Source organism: Symphalangus syndactylus, chromosome 18, assembly GCF_028878055.3.
Source record: "Symphalangus syndactylus isolate Jambi chromosome 18, NHGRI_mSymSyn1-v2.1_pri, whole genome shotgun sequence".
NCBI lineage: Eukaryota > Metazoa > Chordata > Mammalia > Primates > Hylobatidae > Symphalangus > Symphalangus syndactylus.
Window position 1 is genome coordinate 74399108 of NC_072440.2, and position 18401 is coordinate 74417508.

An 18401-nucleotide genomic window follows, 5' to 3' on the forward strand; every position below is an offset into this window, starting at 1 on the left:
TTTGCACCTTGTAAATTACGTAATTATCACCGCCACCGCCTTTCCCCATTTTGCAGCTGTGGACCCCAAAGCTCAGAGAAGTGAAGTGACTTGCCCAAGGTCACGCAGCTGGCGAGTGGCACATAGGGGAGGGGGACAGCTGAAATAATCACAGTGGGTTTATTTTTAATTTTTATTTGTATTTTGGTCGCGGTGGTATGGGTGGAGGTGGAGATGGCAAGTTGGGAAAAGTAAAAACTTCCCCTCCCTGCACGGTTCCCAGCAAGGGTGGGGGCCTCCTGTCTTGCACTTTGCAAAGTTCAAGAAATCCCCTTTCCCTACCCTTCACGTTGCACAGCCGGCCTTCTTTCCAGACAGTGCGATGCCAATAAAATGGGAAGTGGGGTGGGAGATGTCAAGTCAGATCCACCACAGCCCCAACACGGGGAGGAAGAGGTTAAAGCCTGTGCGGCTGGAACCGACTCAGGGAAGACATTCTCAAGCATCCCGCACAGACGCTGCCTGCTCGACCCCCTTTCTCTAAGGATCCGGAGCGTCTGCGACCGCCTCGGGCCGGGGGTGAGACTCCCGTCCCTGTGCGCACCTGTTCCGTGCGCCCTTGTCCCGAGCGCCCCAGCTCCTTGCGCTCCCGCCGGGGGTGCGCCCTGCAGGGGGCGCGGCGAGGGGGCCGCGAGGGACCCTCCCCAACTCCACCCCTTCGGCCTCCTCCCCTTTCCCAGCCGCGGGCAGCTTCGGGTCTATAAAGAGAGGCGTCCGAGACGCGCAGGGAGATTTGGACGCTCTGGCCTGGGAGGTGCGTCAGATCCGAGCTCGCCATCCAGTTTCCTCTCCACTAGTCCCCCAGTTGGAGATCTGTAAGTAGTAGATGTCCTTCTGGGGGCAGATTGCGGGGGGGGGGGGGTGTTAAAAGTCCTATAGGGTATTCTATAGGGGCTGGGGTACCCTTAGGGGTCCCTGTTGTCCACCTCGTAAGGACCATGGTGGGGGCAGAGTTGTGATTTGGCTTTCTCTCTGCCCTATCATCTTAGATTATCCTAGACTTTCCCCAAACAGCATTTCTCAAGATTGCCAGTGAGAAGTACCATTTTGGGGGTGCTTATTAACGATATCAATGCCTGGACCCAACTCCATTTCCCAACTCTAGAATCCCCAGAAAAACTGCCTTAAAAAAAAAAAGTCAGTCCTGAGTGATTCTTGTTAAGAAGCTAATCCAGGAGATATGCTCCCTTGGAAATCTCAGAGGTCCGGCGCAGACAATCAGGCATCTCACTTTTATTCTAGGCACCAAAAAATGTACAGCTGAACTTCACTGAAAAGTCACTTGCTATCACACAGACAGGCAAAGTGAGGCTCCTTGTGGATTTGACCGTATTGCAGAGTTGTGTTGATAATGCATTAAATCAATTAAAAACATATGGGCATAGGCTTAGCCGAAAGGAGAGTGTTTTTTTCTTAATCAGTTTAGAGGAGGTTCTATGTTGAGAATCCCTGGGAGATAAGGCTGGTTGTGATCTAGTTTATTACAGCCCACTTTTTCCTCTTCTCCAAATTAAAAAAAAAAAATCTCACCCAGGTTGACCCCAAAGGGCCCCCAGATACCCAGGTGGGCTCCAACGTCTCCATTTGCTTCCACGATCTGCAGGTGCATTAGATAAGATTACACTAGAATTTCCTGCAGAGCCACCTGTGTCAATGCCACTCTCGTGCCCAACCAAATGGGTAAAACGAGAGAAAGTGTGGCTACTGCCTGTTGTAAGTTTTCTTCCAGCACAGGGTCTGGTAGGGATTTTGCCACTTGAGAAAAGGTACCATCCAAAGCCATGCCTGTCAAGAAGTAAAAGAAAATATTTAGAAACCCAAGGCGGGAGTGTTTAGTTGCAGTGTGAAGAACAGAGAGATTAAATGGTGAACTGTCCAGGGTTTGGCAAAAAGAAGGCAGGCTATTAATAAACTGCTTTGCGTAGTTTTTTGTTTCTTTGATTTACTTAACGATACTATTTTAGAATTGTTTAGAGGGGGAACTTGACGTTGAACTGAAAGTCATTAGGTGGCAGGGTGTGAAATAAGATAGGGAATTTTCTTGGAAGGAAATTGATGTTTTCCCATTGAGATAGCTACCGTTGATGGAACACTTCAGTGCCACACGCTGTTGCAACATTTAACTTAATTTATCTCATTTAATCTTTGCAACAACTTCATAAGAAAGGCGTTATGATGCCTGTTTAGTATACAAGGCAGCTGAGGCTCAGAGAGGTAAAGTGTCACACAGCCAGCAAGTGGTAGAACCCATTCCCGGGTCTGTTTGAGTCCAAGTTCATACCCTTGACCCCACTATCTTTCTTCTTTACCATGAACACAAACTTGTTGGGGTCAGGTTTCTGGTGGGACTAAATGCTTCCAACAAAGCAAATGTTTATCACCATGTCCTTTGAAGAAAACATAAACTGACTTTTTGCACATTTAAAATAAAAGGCACTGTTTGTCTCCTGGCTGGGGGGGTGCGGGGGAGGGTGATCTATTTGAAACCAGTGACCCTAGGTGGGTTGCCATCCCGAGAGTCAGAATGTGAACTAGCTGGGTCTTTTTCGAGAAGCCACCAGGCTTGCCTTGTAAACACCATGTTTTTTTATTATCATGTCCGAAATAGATGTGTTATTCCGTACAAGGTATTTGTTATGGATTTGTTATCATTACTTTTCCGTGGGAGGGCAGAGATTGAGGCAAACATGCCCATTTATGGAAGCATTTTCCATGAGGCCATCCCCGGCACCCTCGTCAGTTACCCAGCGTTGCACTGCAGCCCGGTTGGTCCTGGCCCTGGGAATTTCTCTACCATGTCCCTCACCCATTGAAGAACTAGTGGAGAAGCCCTAAGGAGAAGGGATTTGGGAGAAAAGTGGGATTCTTTTTTCCTACCCCCTCTTATTCAGAGGTTTGATTTTTTTGGGTGGAGGGTGCGGGGGGCGGGGGGAATTGTCTGCTTTCCACAGGGCTTGAATCCAAACAGGTGGGTTTTACGCTTTAGGCACAAGCATGTAATTCCAAGAGTAGATATATGGTAGATTTTTCTTGAAAACCAAGTTCAATTTTCAATCCAGTAGAATCATAGAAGGTCATAAGCAAATTTAAAAATCATCTCCAGCACCCCCCCAAACCTCACTTTCTCATCCGGGAAATGGGGCTAATGAGAATAACTCATGTTTGTTGGGCACTTTTGCCTGGCGAGATGCTAAACCCTTTGTGGACATTATCTTAAGTCTTCCTAACAACCCTTTCGAGTAGATACTGTTATTACAACTGGCTTTATTTCACACATATGGAGTCTGAACAACTTGCTTAAGATAGCTTAGCTAACCAGTAAGGACGACAAGATTCTACAAATCTTGGTCTTTCTAACTCCAGAGTTTAACAGATTACCCTCGTGGGAGGATGTGATGAGCTAATGTGTATGAAGGGTTTAGCACAGTGCCAGGCCCATGGTAAGCTTTAGTGATGGTTATTTATAGCAAGCACAACCAGAGAGTTCAAGATGTTTGCTCAGTTCAAGATGTCCCACCCCAGACACAGGTGGCTTTGCGGGAAATTCTAGTGTAATCTTACCTAATGCACCTGCAGATCGTGGAAGCAAAGTATGGCATGGCTCATCTTTGGCAGAACTGGGAAGCCTAAATTATGTGGCCTTTAAAGGAGAAGCTTCTCTTAATTTTCTTCCCTTTGATCTCATAAACCTCATTTCTATTTGGGCTGAAAGTGGTGATTAGAATCTTTAATATATTAAGCTACCATCCCTTACCTGGATTAGGAATGTTACAAATTCCAATTACATTTGTTTAGGATTTTGTTTGTTTGTTTTTGAGACAGTCTTGCTCTGTTGCCCAGGCTGGAGTGCAGTGGTGCGATCTTGGCTCACTGCAACCTCTGCCTCCTGGGTTCAAGCACTTCTCCAGCCTCAGCCTCCTGAGTAGAGAGAAGCTGAGATTATAGGCGCCCACCACCATGCCTGGCTAATTTTTGTATTTTTAGTAGAGATGAGGTTTCACCATGTTGGCCAGGCTGGTCTCGAACTGCTGACCTCAAGTGATTCGCCTGGCTTCGTCTCCCAAAATGCTCAGATTGCAGGCACGAGCCACCATGCCTGGTTTGTTTAGGGTCTTGATGGCATACTTTAAGGGATGGCCTTTTTGCTCTCTAGGTCTTCTCCTTCCACCCCTGACCTTTCGACATTTAACCCTGGGCACACAATGGAGGAAAGATTGAGTTTAGAGAAAGGCAGGCAAGAATTTGAAAGAAACCTTGTAGGTGATCCAAGGACAGAGGAAGAAGCTGCTCGCAGGTGGCTGAAAGGGGAGGTTGGACATCTGCGACTTGTATCAGGGTTTCAGGGGCTAAGGAGGAACAACCTCATCAAAGTTGGTAGGAAAGGGCCATAGAGGCCAGGTATGGCAGGTCATAACTGTAATCCCAGCAATTTGGGAGGCTGCGGTAGGGGGGTGGCTTGAAGTCAGGAGTTTGAGACCAGACTGGGCAACATAGCGAGGCACCATTTCTACAAACAAATTTTTAAAATGAGCTGGGCATAGTGGCGTGCATCTGTAGTCCTAGTTATTCAGGAGGCTGAGGCAGGAGGATTGCTTGAGTGCAGGAGTTCAAGGCTGCCGTGGGCCATGATTGCATCACTGCTCTCCAGCCTGGGCAACAGAGTGAGACTCTGTCTCAGAAAAAAGGTGAGGGGTATAGAACTTTACTGTACCAGGCTGAAAAATACAAGGCCCAGAGAGGGCAAGTGACTTGCCTAGCGTCGCCCAGCGAGTTTTGGGCAGAGCTGAGATTTGTAACTCGAAGACCTAAGGTCTTCGACAGGCTAATGAATAGCTTGTTTGTGCTCAAAGGATGAAGCAGTGAGTTGTTAGGACAGGACTGTGAATAGGGCTGACACATTCAGATGTGTCAAACATCGCTAATGCCATCTCTGAGTAAATTAGGCTTCAAACAGATCTGGATTCTAATCCTGGCTCCAACTTTTACAAGGGAGGGCTTTGCATTTACCTTTCAAGACCTCGATAGGCTTAGGAAAATGGGAAAAATAGATAAAGCCACTCTTTCAGCCTTGGACTTTTTGTCTAATTATATGAATTTATCTGTAGGATAAATTCCCAGAAATGCCATTGCTAAGTTAAAGGGCATGCATATCTAAAATTAATAGATATTGCAAATGACCGGCTAAAGACATTGCAGGCCGGGCACAGTGGCTCACGCCTGTAATCCCAGCGCTTTGGGAAGCTGAGGCAGGTGGGTCACCTCAGGTCAGGAGTTCAAGACCAGCCTGGCCAACATGGTCTCTGCTAAACCCCATCTCTACTAAAAATACAAAAATTATCTGGGCATGGTGGTGGGCACCTGTAATCCCAGCTACTCGGGAGGCTGAGGCAAGAGAATTGCTTGAGCCTCGGAGGCAGAGGTTGCAGTGAGCCGAGATCACACCACTGCACTCCAGCCTAGGCAACAGAGTGAGACTTGGTCTCAAAAAAAAAAAAAAAAAAAAGGCATTGCAAATTGCAACTTGTTGCAGTCACATATGACAGCAGTCCCCATCCTCTTGGCACCAGAGACTGGTTTCGTGGAAGACAATTTTTTCTAGAGTGGAGTGGGGAGGATGGTTTTGGCATGAAACTGTCCCACCTCAGATCATCAGGCATTGCTTAGATTCTCATAAGGAACGCACAACCTAGATCCCTCGCACGTGGAGTTCACAATAGGGTTCGTGCTTCTGTGAAAATCTAATGCTGCTTATCTGACAGGAGGCACAGCTTAGGCGGTGATGGTCACTCACCCACCATCCTCTCCTGCTATGTGGCCTGGTTCGTAACAGGCCATGGACTGGTACTGCAGCACAAGGGTTGGGGACCCCTGACAAGAGACTATACATTTATTTTAAGCTGTGGTATGACAGAATTGTAAAATATAAAACACAGTGGGGCTTTTAGGGCCAGAAATAATCAGTTCTTGCTCGCTTCCAGAAGCATCCTTCACAAGGGCTACCGTAACTCTTACCAACCAAGTTTTCTTGGTTGGGAGGAAAAAATAGTGTTATACATTAAGAGAACTTCTTTCTGGAGTTACCTGAAACCATTGGTATTCAGATGATTAGGCAGATGTCACAAGGCAATAAGAATGTGACAGGTTCGTGCAGCACACCAACATGGCACATGTATACGTATGTAACAAACCTGCACGTTGTGCACATGTACCCTAAAACTTAAAGTATAATAATAATAAAATTAAAAAAAGGAGGCCGGGCGTGGTGGCTCACGCTTGTAATCCCAGCACTTTGGGAGGCCGAGGCGGGCGGATCACGAGGTCAGGAGATCGAGACCACGGTGAAACCCCGTCTCTACTAAAAATACAAAAAAAATTAGCCGGGCGCGGTGGCGGGCGCCTGTAGTCCCAGCTAGTCGGAGAGGCTGAGGCAGGAGAATGGCGTGAACCCAGGAGGCGGAGCTTGCAGTGAGCCGAGATTGAGCCACTGCACTCCAGCCTGGGCGACAGAGTGAGACTCCGTCTCAAAAAAAAAAAAAAAAAAAAAATTAAAAAAAGGAAAAGAAAAAAAAAGCAGGGTATTTCTTTTTAAATCTGCAATATGCAAATATTTATTTGAATATGCAAATCAGCACCCTTCTCCTTTAGTTGAATGCTAGTTGTTTTGTTTGTTTCTTCCTTTGGGTTGGGAGAATTTTGAAAATATAACAATGGTTGGTGATTTAATTTCAATTTCTCTTATTAAAGAATATATTCCTAGTAAAAAAAAAATGTGACAGGTTCACCATTCACTTTTTTTCCTGTGAAAGTGAGGTAAGGCTTTCTTGGGAACAAGCCCTTGGGAGATGGGGGGATGTGAATGGCGAGGGGTGGGTGGAAATGGTGGAGTAGGGTCAGGGGCAAGAAAGGGACTTTCTGCTAAGAATTAATCAGGCGTCTATTTACTCTTGGCAGAAAATTAGGATTAGATTCTGGATTCTACTCCTGACTCCAAATTTTACAAGTGGGGGCCTTGCATTTACCTTCCAGGACCTCGGTCATCTTAGCAGGAAAATAGCAATAGCAGGTGATGCCACCTTACAGAGCACTTACGAGACAGTGAGATGGTCTGTATAGGAAGCTGTCCGGCCTGATACCCGATGAATACAAGGGGCCCAATAAATACAGTGGCTGTTATGAATAATAGATCTAAACTGCCTTTTTGGTACTACTGGGGACCTGCCAAGCAGGTGCATTTAGAGTACCCAGTCCCTCTCCCTGTGACACATTTGACGCCTCCCTACACCTGGACCAGGACTTGAATGAGGATTTCCACTGCAGAGGTCCTTCCAGCTGGCGAATTGTGTTGCAGATCAGGTTCAGAGAACTTCTGTTTTGCCTGAATGGCATTCATTCATTCGTTTATTTGAAATGGAGATGGGATCTCACTATGTTGCCCAGGCTAGTCTAGAGCTGCTAATTCAAGCAATCCGCTTGGCTCGGCCTCCCAAAGTGCTTGGATTACAGGTGTGAACCACTGTGTCCAGCCCTTTATGACATTTAGAATAGGAGCAATTTTTCTTTTTTCTTTTTTTTGTTTTTGAGATGGAGTCTCACCCTGTCACCCAGGCTAGAGTGCAGTGGCATGATCTTGGCTCACTGCAACCTCCACCTCCCAGGCTCAAGCGATCTTCCCACCTCAGCCTCCCGAGTAGCTGGGACTACAGGCATGTGCTGCCATGCCTGGCTAATTTTTGTATTTTCTGTAGAGATGGAGTTGCACCATGTTGCGCAGGCTGGTCTCGAACTCCTAAGCTCAAGCAATCTGCCTGCCTTGGCCTCCCAAAGTGTTGGGATTACAGGCGTGAGCCACAGTGCTGAACCCTGCATGGTATTTAGAATATGAGCAATACTCTAACATCTGGTCTGGGTCACTCTGTATTACTTACCTGATCTCCAAAAACATTTGGGTTTCTGTCTCTGGTCCAAAATCTTTAGCCAATGGCTTGGCAGTAAAATCCTGAGGGAAGCTGTTGACCAGGTGAGGTGATGTGCAAATCCTATACTCTCTGGGCTCTGGGATATTTAATTTACTATTTATTTATTTATTTTCGAGACAGAGTTTGTCGCCCAGGATGGAGCACAGTGATGTGATCTCAGCTCACTGCACCCTCCACCTCCTGGGTTCAAGCGATTCTCCTTCCTCAGCCTCCTGAGTAGCTGGTTTTACAGGCACCCACCACCACACCTGGCTAATTTTTGTATTTTTAGTAGAGACAGGATTTCACCAGGTTGGCCAGGCTGGTCTCGAACCACTGACCTCAGGTTATCCGCCTGCCTCAGCCTCCCAAAGTACTGGGATTACAGGCATCAGCTACCACGCCTGGCCTAATTTACGTTTTATTAATGCTGAAGCGGAGAGGGCAAGATCTTTTGCCCCTGAGTTCTTCTGGGAAAAATGAAACTGATGGCAAAACAAACTAAAGCAGCCTGACATTCTCAGTTGGTCCAGTTTCAGCCCTTTGACCAGGAGTCACAGACGGGTCCCATAAAATGGTAGAGCTGGGCCAGCCTACCATTGATTTCTTTTCCCTAAATGAAAAATACAAGGCCCAGAGAGGGCAAGTGACTTGTCCAGAGTTACCCAGTGGGTTTGGGGCAGAGCTGATACTTGTTACTTGACATCCTAAGGTCTTCCAGAGGCTAATGATTAGCTTGTTTGTGCTCAAAAAATGAAGCAGCCTAGGCGTGGTGGCTCATGCTTGTAATCCTAGCACTTTGGGAGGCTGAGACAGGCAGATCGCTTGAGCTCAGGAGTTCAAGACCAGCCTGGGCCACAAAGTGAGACCCCTGTCTCTACAAAAAAAATGCAACAATTAAAAAATTAGCTGGGTGTGCCCAGGCGCGGTGGCTCACGCCTATAATCCCAGCACTTTGGGAGGCCAAGGTGGGAGGATCGCTTGAGGCCAGGAGTTCAAGACCAGCCTGGCCAATATGGTGAAACCCCATCTGTACTAAAAATACAAAAATTAGCCAGGCATGGTGGCGCATGCCTGTAGTCCCAGCTACTTGGGAGGCTGAGGCACGAGAATCACTTGAACCCAGGAGGTGGAGGTTGCAGTGAGCTGAGATTGCATCACTGCACTCCAGCCTGGGTAACAGAGCGAGACTCTGTCAAAAAAAAAAAAAAAAAAAGACTTAGCAACTATTACTTGTATTAGTATTATTAATTTGTCAGGCTCACTGAATTTTCTCAAGGGCAAATCTGTGGCCAAATGTTGTTTTGGGGACCCAAGGCTCATAGGAACAAAATGGCTTTCAGGTTTCCGGATCTGCCAGAGACTTAAGTGTCTTGTTGTGTGTTTTGTGTCTCAGTGAGGGAAAAAGAATATGTAGCACCTTCCAAATGGATTTGACCTTGACTGCCGCACTGTCCGAAGAGCTTCTCAACCTCCGCGGCTCTACCCCAGCCCAGATATGTCAGGGAATTAGGGTTCCAAGGAGCATGCTATGGAAAACACCATTCTAACACAAGTCAAAGCTTCTCATCCCCCATCTTGCTGTCTTTCGACCAAGGCAGATTTTGCACGTCGTAACTGTCAGAGACATCAAAGCCAGAGGGAATCCAGCCTGCTCCAAGCTCTCCTTTTTTGGACAGAGACTGAATCTTTGCACTTGATCTTGTTTGTGTTTTTAAGTCTGAGGTTAGACAGGGTCCCAGGCAATGGAGATGTGCGTGTCCTTTTATTTTTCTGTTGTAGTTTTTGCTATTTTTTCTGACTTTGAAGGCAACTCATCAACATGGCAATTAGAAAGAGCCCACTTAGGGCTGGGCACAGCGGCTCATGCCTGTAATCCCAGCACTTTGGGAGACTGAGGCAGGCAGATCACTTGAGGTCAGGAGTTCAAGACCTCAGCCTGGGCAACATGGTGAAACCCCGTCTCTACAAAGAATACAGAAAAATAGCTGGGCATGGTGGCAGGTGCCTGTGGTCCCAACTATTTGGGAGGCTGGGGTGGGAGGATCACTTGAGCCTGGGAGGCGGAGGTTGCAGTGAGCTGAGGTCATGCCACTGCACTCTAGCCTGGGCAACAGAGCAAGACCCTGTCTCAGAAAAAAAAAAAAAGTCCACTTTACTTGTCATGGTGCTTAGAACAAATGAAACACTTTCCTAGCCTTCTTGGGATGTAATTGGCTACCATCTGCACAAACTCTTCATTATTGCACAATAATATCAATGTACTTAATGCTACTGAACTGTGTTTAAGTGGCCGAGGTGGTGAATGTTAGCTATATTTTACCACAATGAAAGATAAGAGGGAAGGAAAATGAAGTGTACTTTACAACCAAAAAAGTACGCACACCATGAATTTTCGAGAGGATATATTTTTTATAGATGGGGTCTCACTCTGTCACCCAGGCTGCATGATCACGGCCCACTGCAGCCTCGACCTCCTGAGCTTAAGCGATCCTCCCACCTCAGCCTCCTGAGTAGCTGGGACTGCAGGTGCACACTATTGCACCTGGTTAATTTTTGTATTTTTGCTAGAGACAGGGTTTCACCATGTTGGCCAGGCCGGTCTCAGCCTCCTGGGCTCAAGTTATCCTCCTACCTCAGTCTTCCACCCAGGTAATTAAAAAACATTTTTTCTTAGATATGGGTCTTGCTGTGTTGGCCAGGCTGGTCTCGAACTCCTGGGCTCAAGTGATCCTCCCATCTTGGCTTCTCAAAGTGCTGGGATTGCAGGCATGAGCCATGTCACCTGGCCCAACAGTTTGATGAATTTTCAGAAAGTGAACACTCATAGGGCTGGCATTCAGATGAAGATCTAGAGGTCAACCCTCACAAACCCCCGTCACATTCTGTCCTTGCAATCACCGCACCCCCGAGGCTCATTCATTCCTTATCTGAGTTCTATCACCGCAGATTAATTCTGCCTGGTTTTGCACCTCAGTTCAACGGTCACAGAGCCTGTGCTTTTTGTGACCACCTTCTTTTGCTCAAGGACGTGTTGTGAGATGTCCTTTTTTGTGGTGTGGAGCTGTAGTTTACTTCACCTGATTCGAGTCCTATTTTGGGTGTTTGTAATGTGTCAGGCACTGTGCCAGGTGCCTTAAAGGGTCGATTCCTTTATGGGCATCTGACAAGCCCACCCACCTTATGTGAAAGGCAGAACCACATAGACTCCAGAATGAGACCCAGGTTTGGGTCCCGGCTCTGACACTTCTTTTTTTTTGAGATGGAATCTGACTCTGTCGCCAAGGCTGAAGTACAGTAGTATGATCTTGGCTCACTGCAACCTCCACCTCCCGGGTTCAAGTGATTCTCCTGACTCAGCCTCCCAAGTAGCTGGGGCTACAGGCACATACCACCACTCCTGGCTAATTTTTAATTTTTGTATTTTTAGTAGAGACAGGGTTTCACCATGTTGGCCAAGCTGGTCTCAAACTCCTGACCTCAAGTTGTCCTCCCGCCTCGGCCTCCGAAAGTTCTGGGATTATAGGCATGAGCCATCACACTTGGCCTACTTGTGATCAATCTTACTTCATCTTCACACCCTCCCATTTCTCTTACGCATCCTCCAGTTTCTCTCTCTCTCTTTCTCTCTCTCTCTCTCACACACACACATAGACACACACACACACACACACACACACACAATGCTGCGACACCTTAAGAAACAAGAGATTATCAAAGAATTATTGAATACTTTGCCGCATTTCCTATTTTGCTGCCTGTTTAAACTAACCTCGGTTATACTATTAAAAGAAGACGCATTGTATCAAGCCACTTCTCATCTTGAGGTAAGATAACCTGCAGTCATGAAAAGACACCCAGCACCAATGAACTTGTACTTTATTTAGGCTCAGAAAGATCTTTTAGGCTAATGAAAATGCCCTATATTTATGAAATGTTCTCGTTCTCTGTGGCTTTCTCTTTTTTTGAGACAGGGTCTCACCCTGTCACCCAGGCTGGAGTGCAGTGATGTAATCACAGCTCACTGCAGCCTCAAACTCCTGGGCTCAAGCAACCCTCCTGCCTCAGCCTCCTAGTAGCTGGGACTACAAGCACGCATCATCATGCCTGGCTGATAATTTCTTTTAAGGGATGGGGGTCTTGCTATAATGCCCAGTCTGGTCTCGAACTCCTGGGCTCAAGCAATCCTCCTGCCTTGGCCTCCCAAAATATGGGATTATACGTGTGGGCTACTGCCAGCCTCTTTTCTTTCGATTATTTTTTAATCTATAGGTTCCCCTCCTTTTTGTTTGTATTTTATTTGTTAAAGAAAACAGAGTCCTGGCCGAGCATGGTGCCTCACACCTGTACTCTCAGCACTTTAAGAGGCCAAAGCGGGCAGATTACCTGAGGTCAGGAGTTTGAGACCAGCCTGGACAATATGGTGAAACCCCGTCTCTACTAAAAATACAAAGATTAGCCAGGCATGCACCTGTAATCCCAGCTACTCGGGAGGCTGAGGCAGGAGAATCACTTGAACTTAGAAGGTGGAGGTTGCAGTGAGCCAAGATCCCGCTGTTGCCCTCTAGCTGGGCGACAGAGCATAGTCTCTCACCTTTGGGATTTTACTGCATTGTTTAACATGCTCTCCTGTGCCTTGCATTTTCCACAGACAGGCGTTAGATCTGGAGGCTTCATCACCTTCATTCCCCATCTCCATCCCCTTTTCTTTTTAGCAAGAATATGTCATTAGTGGTAATGGCACTTCCTGTAGCATCCCATCTGCAGGCATGTAATGTTTATAATGTCTAGTCAGCTCTCTCTTTTTGTGATGTCAGGGTTAATTCGTAGATTTAGGTGATGTCAGGCGGTCCCATCCCTTATAAAATTCCACAACAGCTCTTTATCTGATATAGTCAGTGTTGTGGTGGGGACCCTAGACCAGCATTGTCATTACTCAGAAGCTGGTTAGGAATGCATATTCTTGGGCCCCATCCCAGTCCTACTGACTCAGAAGCTAATGCACCAGGAAATGTGAGCCCCATTGGCCTAATGGTTTTAGCAATTACTGGTAGCCCTTGCCAACTTGCCAGGACCCTTTCTTTCTTCCTTTTTTTTTTTTTGAGAGGGGGTCTTGCTCTGCCGCCCAGGCTGGAGTGCAGTGGCGCGATCTCCACTCACTGCAAGCTCCTCCTCCCAGCTTCACGTCATTCTCCTGCCTCAGCCTCCTGAGTAGCTGGGACTACAGGCGCCCGCCACCGGGCCCGGCTAATCTTTTGTAATTTTTTTTTTTTTCTTTTTTTTAGTAGAGACAGGGTTTCACCGTGTTAGCCAGGATGGTCTCAATCTCTTGACCTCGTGATCTGCCCGCCTTGGCCTCCCCAAATGCTGGGATTACAGGCATGAGCCACCGTGCCCGGCCTCTTCCTTCCTTTCTTCTTTCTTTCCTTCCTTCCTTCCTTGGCAAAGTCTTGCTCTGTTGTCCAGGCTGGAGTACAGTGGCATGATCTCGGCTCATTGCAACCTCCACCTTTGAGGTCCAAGTAATTCTCCTGCCTCAGCCTCCTGAGTAGCTGGAATTAAAGGCACATGCCACTAGGCCCGGCTAATTTTTTTTTATTTTTATTTTTTTATTTTTTATTTTTAGACAGAGTCTCACTCTGTCGCCCAGGCTGGAGTGCAGTGGCGCGATCTTGGCTCACTGCAACCTCCGCCTCCCGGGTTCATGCCATTCTCCTGCCTCAGCCTCCCGAGTAGCTGGGATTACAGGTGCCTGCCACCATGCCCAGCTAATTTTTGTATTTTTTAGTAGAGACAGGGTTTTGCCATGTTGACCAGGCTGGCCTCAAACTCTTGACCTCAGGTGGTCCGCCTGCCTGGGCCTCTCAAAGTGCTGGGATTACAGGTGTGAACCACCGTGCCGAGCTTGAGACCCACTATTTTATTAGCTTTATAAACAATTACATCCTAGTTTTATTGTTCTCCATGTATTCACTGGAGTTCTTCCATGTAGAAGGGAGTCTTTTTTAAGATAGGGTAAGTGGAGTCAGGGGCAGGACACTGTTGGTCTTACTATGAGCTAAGCCAAATTCAATAACGATTTTAAAATGCACAAAGGAGGACTGTTAAACTTAGGACAATACATGTTGTCTACGAGATCTTTATTTCTCTTTCTGGATATCTGAAGTGATTATTCAGATTTAGATAGGATTTCCTCATTTCTCTTCTTTTTTTTTTTTTTAATTTTTTTATTTTGGATGAAGTCTTGCTCTGTTGCCTGGACCAGAGTGCAGTGGCACCATCTCAGCTCACTGCAACCTCTGCTTCCTGGGTTCAAGCAATTCTCGTGCCTCAGCCACCCGAGGAGTTAGGATTACAGGTGTCTGCCACCATGCCTAGATAATATTTTTGTGTTTTTAATAGAGACCAGGTTTCGCCATTTTGGCCAGCTGGTCTCGAACTCTGGACCTCAAGCAATCCTCCTACCTCAGCCCCAACAAAGTGCTAGGATTACAGGTGTGAGCCACCGCACCTAGCCGCCACTGTTTTTTCATCAGCTACTATATCAGGTCTCCCAGCAGAAAATCTCTGAGCAAATCAACTTCCAGGTTTGTTTTTTGTTTTTTTGAGACCGAGTTTCGCCCTTACTGCCCAGGCTGGAGTGTGGTGAGTGGCACTACCTTGGCTCACTGCAACCTCCACCTCCTGGGTTCAAGTGATTCTCCTGCCTCAGCCTCCCGAGTAGCTGGGATTATAGGCACATGCTACCACACCCGGCAACTTTTTGTATTTTTAGTAGAGACGGAGTTTCACATGCTGGCCAGACTGGTCTCAAACTCCTGACCTCAGGTGTTCCACCAGCCTTGGCCTCCCAAAGTGCTGGGATTACAGGCATGAGCCACTGCACCCAGACGCAGGTATTTTAAATTAGTTTTTTAATTATTATTTTCAGCCCTGAAAGAAAAAAATAGGTATTGGAATATCTGCCACTCCCATTCTGTCTTGCAAAATCTGCATCACCCAAAAGGTTGGGATTCAGGAGTTGGCTGCTCAGCTCTAGGGATCCACGAGTGGGACATGGGTCTTTATTCTGTCTCTGTGGGATTTGGGGCCCAAGTGTGGGGATTATCAGTGAATTCAAAGGAGTTGTGAATTCCCTGCTGAAGGAGGGATGTCAACCATGCATAGATCCTGGTGGCCATATGTCCTCACTTAGCCAGCAACTCAGTTATTTGGAACCCAGCAGCAAGAGGTGGGAGGGGCTGTGAGCCAGCGTTTCCAGGACAGCCCCTGCAGCTGTGGTCAGAGAGTCAGGAACAGGGGGCTGGACAGGCCTGTAGAGTGTGTTGTCTCTGTCCCTCTCCTCATAAACACATCTGGATAACAGGACAGATAATGTGAATCTACCATCCATGGGCTTCCCGTGTAGACAGGACATTTAATGACCTAATCTTCCATCAAGAGAGACTTCTCCTTTTTGATTTAGTTACCCTGAGGAACAATTTGTATATAAAAGGCAGAATCAAGATTTTCACATTTCCACCCCACTTTCTGTACCCATTTAAAAAATAATGCATTTGGGGCCAGGTACGGTGGCTCATGCCTGTAATCCCAGCACTTTGAGAGGCCGAGGCTGGTGGATCACTTGAGGTCAGGAGTTTGAGACCAGCCTGGCCAACTTGGCGAAGCCCCGTCTCTACTAAAAATACAAACATTAGCTGGGTGTGTTGGTGCGTGCCTGTAATCCTGGTTACTCAGGAGGCTAAGGCAGGAGAATCGCTTGAACCCAGAGGCAGAGGTTGCAGTGAGCCAAGATTACACCACTGCACTCCAGCGTAGACAACAGAGCAAGACTCCATCTCAAACAACAACAATAAAAATCATTTTGAACAAATGGATTTAAATATATTTGTCTTTCAACCCTTTTTGGGGTGTTGGGGTGATGGACATATAATTATTTTTCTTATTGATATTCAAATATTTGACAAGCTAGAACCCTAGTATAATATTTTGGTATGCAATTTTCTAGACTTTTAGAAATGCACACACATATAAAATGAAGACAAATATTTTATGACAAATATTTTAATCCGCTTTATTGAAGTATAATCTATCTAAAGTAAAACTCACCAACTTAAATTCAAGTTTTTTTAAGTGTACAGCTTGAGTGAGTTTTTTCAACTTAAAAAATTTATTTCTTAATTGACAAATGATCATACATGTTCATGGGGTCCATAATGATTTTTTTAGTTGGTTGGTTGGTTGCTTTTGAGACAGGGTCTCGCTCTGTCACCCAGACTGGAGTGCGGTGGCATTACAGCTCACTGCAGCCTTGACCTCTTGGGCTCGAGCCATCTTCCTATCTTAGACTCCTGAGTAGCTGGAACCACAAGCATGCACCACCATGCCTGGCTAATTTTTAATTTTTTGTACAGGGACAGGGTCTTCTTATGTTGCCCAGGTTGGTCTTGAACTCCTGGCCTCAAGGGATCCTCCTGTCTCAGCTTCCCAAAGTGCTGGGATTACAGGTGTGAGCCACTGAGTCCAGCTCTTAGTAACGTTTTGATATTAATACATATAATGTGTGGGGGGATAAGATCAGGATAATTAGCATATCCATCATCTCAAGCATTTATCATTACTTTTATTTTGCTACTTCCTATGTAATGACATTTATCATCTCTTTGTATTGGGAACATTCAATGTCCTTCTGCTAGCTCTTGGAAACGATGTAATATTTTATTGTTCACTTTAGTCATCCTACAGGGGATAGAACATTCTTTTTTTTTTTTTTTTTTTTTTTTTGAGACAGAGTCTTGCTCTGTCACCCAGGCTGGAGTACAGTGGTGCAATCTCGGGTCACTGCAAGCTCCGCCTCCCGGGTTCACGCCATTCTCCTGCCTCAGCCTCTCCGAGTAGCTGGGACTACAGGCGCCCGCCACCACGCCCGGCTAATTTTTTGTATTTTTTAGTAGAGACGGGGTTTCACCGTGGTCTCGATCTCCTGACCTCGTGATCCACCCGCCTCAGCCTCCCAAAGTGCTGGGATTACAAGCGTGAGCCACCGCGCCCAGCCTGGGATAGAACATTCTTAATGAGTTTTGACAAATGTATACCGTCTTGTAAGCACCACCATGACCACAGGGAATGCTTTTATCACCTTGAAAGGTGGTGCCTCTTAGCTCTTTTGTACCTCTTTTGTGCCTCTTACCAATCAGTTCCTTTCCTTGCTACTGGCAACTCTTTTTTTTTTTTTTTTTTTTTTTTTTTGAGACGGAGTCTCTCAGGCTGTCACTCAGGCTGGAGTGCAGTGGTGCAATCTCAGCTCACTGCAGCCTCCGCCTCCCGGGTTCAAGCGATTCTCCTGCCTCAGCTTTTCGAGTAACTGGGATTACAGGTGTGTACCACCATGTCTGGCTAATTTTTGTATTTTTAGTAGAGATGAGGTTTTATCACATTGGCCAGGCTGGTTTCAAACTCCTGACCTCAAGTGATCCCCCCACCTTGGCCTCCCAAAGTACTGGGATTACAGGTGTGAGCCATCATGCATGGCCTCCAATGGCAACTCTTGATTGCCTGTCACCATAGATATGCCTTTTCTATTTTGCCATTACTTTTTTTTTTTCGAGACAGTCTCGCTCTGTCACCAAGGCTGGAGTGCAATGGTGCGATCTCAGCTCACTGCAACCTCCACCTCCTGGGTTCAAGCAGTCCTCTTGCCTCAGCCTCCTGAGTAGCTGGGACTACAGGTGTGTGCCACCACACTCCATTAATGTTTGTATTTTTAGTAGAGACGGGGTCTCACCATGTTGCCCAGGCTGATCTTGAACTCCTGACCTCAGGTGATCCACCCACCTCAGCCTCCCAAGGTGCTGAGATTACAGGCGTGAGCCACGGCACCCAGCCGCCATTACTTTCAATCACAATAACCACACTTACTTTTGCATCAGCCTGATAGTTTTTCGTATTGAAGGAATAATACAGCATGTGGCCTTTCTGGTTTGTTTCACTGAGCACGATGCTTTTGAGGACTCATTTATTTTATTGCATAATTTCTTTCCTTTTACTGAGTTTCCAGTTATATGCATTGGGTTGTTTGTTTATTTGTTTGTTTGTCTTTAAGGCAGAGTCTCACTCTGTCACCCAGGCTGGAGTGCAGTGGTTTGATCTTGGCTCACTGCAATCTTAACCTCTCAGGCTCAGGTGATTGTCCCACCTCAGCCTCCCAAGTAGCTGAGACTACAGGTGTGCGCTACCATGCCTGGCTAATTTTTTGTATTTTTTGTAGAGACAGGATTTTGCCATGTTGCTTAGGCTGGTCTCCAACTCCTGGGCTCAAGCGATCTGGGTAATTCTATGTTTAATCGTTTGAGGACTCTTATTTTGTAGTGCACAGTTAGACTTGACCATCGTCCCATATCAGCACGT

At 46.5% G+C, this 18401-nt stretch overlaps 1 protein-coding gene across 4 annotated transcripts in view; it reads left to right on the plus strand.

Moving 5' to 3' along the window:
- Window positions 1-396: 396 nt before the first annotated feature.
- MYH11 (myosin heavy chain 11) overlaps window positions 397-18401 on the plus strand; it is a 158407-nt gene continuing 140402 nt past the window's right edge. For 2 of the 4 annotated variants that reach the window (XM_055253362.2, XM_063623685.1), the window contains exon 1: window positions 470-854. The gene's annotated coding sequence lies outside the window, so the exon portion shown is untranslated. Of the gene's footprint in view, window positions 855-18401 lie in introns of all 4 variants that reach the window. The other 2 variants (XM_055253361.2, XM_055253360.2) reach the window with 2 other exon arrangements.